The sequence below is a fragment of the Hyaena hyaena genome, unplaced genomic scaffold (assembly GCF_003009895.1).
Source record: "Hyaena hyaena isolate Hyena2069 unplaced genomic scaffold, ASM300989v1 scaffold_966, whole genome shotgun sequence".
NCBI classification, from domain to species: Eukaryota; Metazoa; Chordata; class Mammalia; order Carnivora; family Hyaenidae; genus Hyaena; species Hyaena hyaena.
Window position 1 is genome coordinate 550,912 of NW_024081600.1, and position 3,072 is coordinate 553,983.

Genomic DNA, 3,072 nt, shown 5'->3' on the forward strand with positions numbered 1-3,072 from the left:
AATTTATTCAAGCAAATTTCAATCACATGGGTGTTAAGAAAGAAGGTCATCCAATTAACTAATTACTGCCTATATATCCTCAGTGTAACAGTCAAAATCAGCTGTTATCAGAGATCACTGAGCTCAGAGAGAGTAGTCTGTTTGATATTCACTAGGCTTTTAAAATCTCAAAGGACAATGTTTCTTGAAATTCTAAGACACTATTTTTCATTGTGCTACTAGCAGGACCAAAATTCAAGCCAATGGCAGTGGAAATCCCTGTATATTAAAGTTCTCCAGGGGCACCTGGCTGGCTCAGTTGGTAGAGCATGTGACTCTTGATCTCAGGGTTGTGAGTTCAAGCCCCACATTGGGTGTAGGATGTAGAGTTTACTCAAAGTTCTCTTTCTTTTTTGTTCCTTGTAGTTTATTTTTTTAACTCTTATTTAATTTATTTTTTTAAATTTATATCCAAGTTAGTTAGCATATAGTGCAACAATGATTTCAGGAGTAGATTCTTTAATGCCCCTTCCCCATTTAGCCCCACCCCCCTCCCACGCCCCCTCCAGTAACCCTCTGTTCTTGATATTTAAGAGTCTCTTATGTTTTTATCCCCCTCCCTATTTTTATATTATTTTTGCTTCACTACCCTTATGTTTATCTGTTTTATATCTTAAAATCCTCATATGAGTGAAATCATATGAGATTTGTCTTTCTCTGACTGAAAAAAATTTTTTAATATTAAAAAAATAAAAAGTTTCCAGTGGACAGCAAGGGGAAGGTAATTAATGTCTACTGAAGGCCCACGAGGTCCTAGACATTTTTTATGTATGCTTTTTTAAACCTCACAACAACCCCATTTGGCTCTTAGAGATCAAGAAAGGAATTTAATGTTGTTTTTAATGCAAAGGAAGCTCTTGAATGTGAAAAACCAGAGACTGTAGAAGATGTTCAGACTCTTTCTTACACAAGCAAGTTGTGGAGGTAGGACCAGAACTCAAGTCTTCCGTCTCTAAGGCTCATGTTCCTTTGTTCCACAACATCTGTCATTAGCTTGTGAGAGCCCGAGCTGGAGGATAGGCCGGTGGAGATGGGTGTGAGCATCCAGAAGACAGGCAGGCAGAGGAAGGGCTGGGGAAAGAGGAGAGAGGGTATGAGTGAAGTGAAAGTAGGGAACACTTGAAGAAAATCCCCTCCTGGATGGGTTGGCTTCAGGTCAGGTGTGATCCCTTCTCTTCACCTACTAGATCGAGGTCATGGGCAGTTCCCAGCAGCCCAGATGGAGACACCTCCCTTCCACTGGTGACACCATGCTCACCAGAGAGCTGAAGCATCGCAGGCCTTCTTCAGCATCACAGTATTTCCTGTCATGAGCCTAATTTTCCTCAGGCCCTTGCTCCTGAGAGGTCTTGGGTTCTCAGCCAAAAGGACCTGGGATCTTCAGTCGGTAATTCTCCGATTTATTGCCCCTGTTCCACATTCCTGACCTATGAATATTTGCAGACAGAAGGACCAGCTTTCCAAAGCCCAGCATAAGCAGCTTTAATTTTGTCATTGTCCTATAATTTCATGGAAATGGCTGCTATGACATAGCCAACAAATGACTAATAAAATCCCTCTGCCCACTCATTTTTAATGTCATTCTGGAGCTCCAGGACAGGGACCATCTGCTCACAGCGCTTACTTTAATATAAAAGAGGGCCTGAGTTGAGGATCCTATTTCTGAGACAAGGCTGGAGCAAGTCCCCTGTCGGTGAACCCAAAGCTCGGCAAAACAAATCCAGCGTTTTGTTCAGGCAGCGATGACATCCGGCTGGGTGCTGCATGCTCAGCTCTGCCTGGAGGCAAGTTACAGTTACACACACAGGCTATACAGAGGTCAATCAGTACTACTACTCATAACCATCCCATCTACTGAGCACGACCCACGTGTCAGCGGCATTGTACTAAGCACCTGGATAATTTGGTAAAAGGTAAGTATTACTCTTACACTCACTTTATATGTGAAATAAATAGGGACTTACAGAAGTAAAGTCAACCTGCTCCAAGTCACACAGCTAGTAAATAACGGAGCCAGGCCTGAAACCAAAATCCATCAGTTTCAACATATGTGTCCTGAGCAATTGAGTTATTTCTGGTAAGGACTTTTGGAAGAAAAGCCATCCTAAGCCATGACTAATCCTCCAACTAGGTAAATTGCAGAACCAGGAAGCCATGTGGAAATTTTGTTTTTATTTTAGAAGCTTTATTTCAGAATAAACTTAGATTTTATAGAGAAGTTGCAGAGATAGTACGAAGTTCCCATCGACCCTTCATCCCGCTTCTTCTAATGTTAATGTCTTACATAACCATGCTACATTTGTCATAACTCAGAAACTATCTTTGGCACAGTACTGTTTACTAAACTACAGACTTTATTCAGATGGTGGTACAATTTTTCCTTGCAAGCTTTTCTTGTTTCTTCCAATTTGATCATTCTTTTTAGGTCTTTCTTTCTTTCTTTCTTTCTTTCTTTCTTTCTTTCTTTCTTTCTTTCTTCTTAAGTGGATGACTTAAAGAAATTATTAAGTTTTAAAGCCATTTTAGGTTCATAGCAAGATTGAGAAGAAAGTACAGAGATTTCCCATACACTCTCTGCCTCCACTCATGGACAGTCTCCCTCCATGACCAACATCCCCCCAAGAGTAGTTCCTTTGTTACATTGATGAATCTACATTGACACATCATTGTCACCCAAAGTCCACAATTTACATCAGGGTTCACTCTTAATTACGTACATTCTGTGGGTTTAGACAAATATGTAATGACATGTACCCAACATTATAGTATCATATGGAATAGTGTCACTGTCCTAAAATTCCTCTGCACTCCACACATGTTCATTCCCCCCCACCCTCCCTTCCAATCCCTAGGAGCCACTGACTTTTTTTTTTTTTTTTTTTTAATGCCCATAGTTTTGTGTTTTCCAGAATGTCATATAGTCAGGATCACACACTATATAGCTTTTCAGGTTGGCTTCTTTCGCTTTTAAGAAAAGTAAATATGCATGTAAGGTTCCTCTATGTCTTTGATGGCTTATTTTTTTGTAGCTCT

The 3,072-nt window shown here is 40.4% G+C and overlaps 1 non-coding gene across 1 annotated transcript; it reads left to right on the forward strand.

Annotated features, from left to right (window-relative positions):
• The first annotated feature begins 283 nt into the window (after positions 1–283).
• On the forward strand, positions 284–356 carry TRNAK-CUU. The gene has a single exon. It is a non-coding gene; the product is annotated as a tRNA-Lys (tRNA).
• Positions 357–3,072: the final 2,716 nt, after the last annotated feature.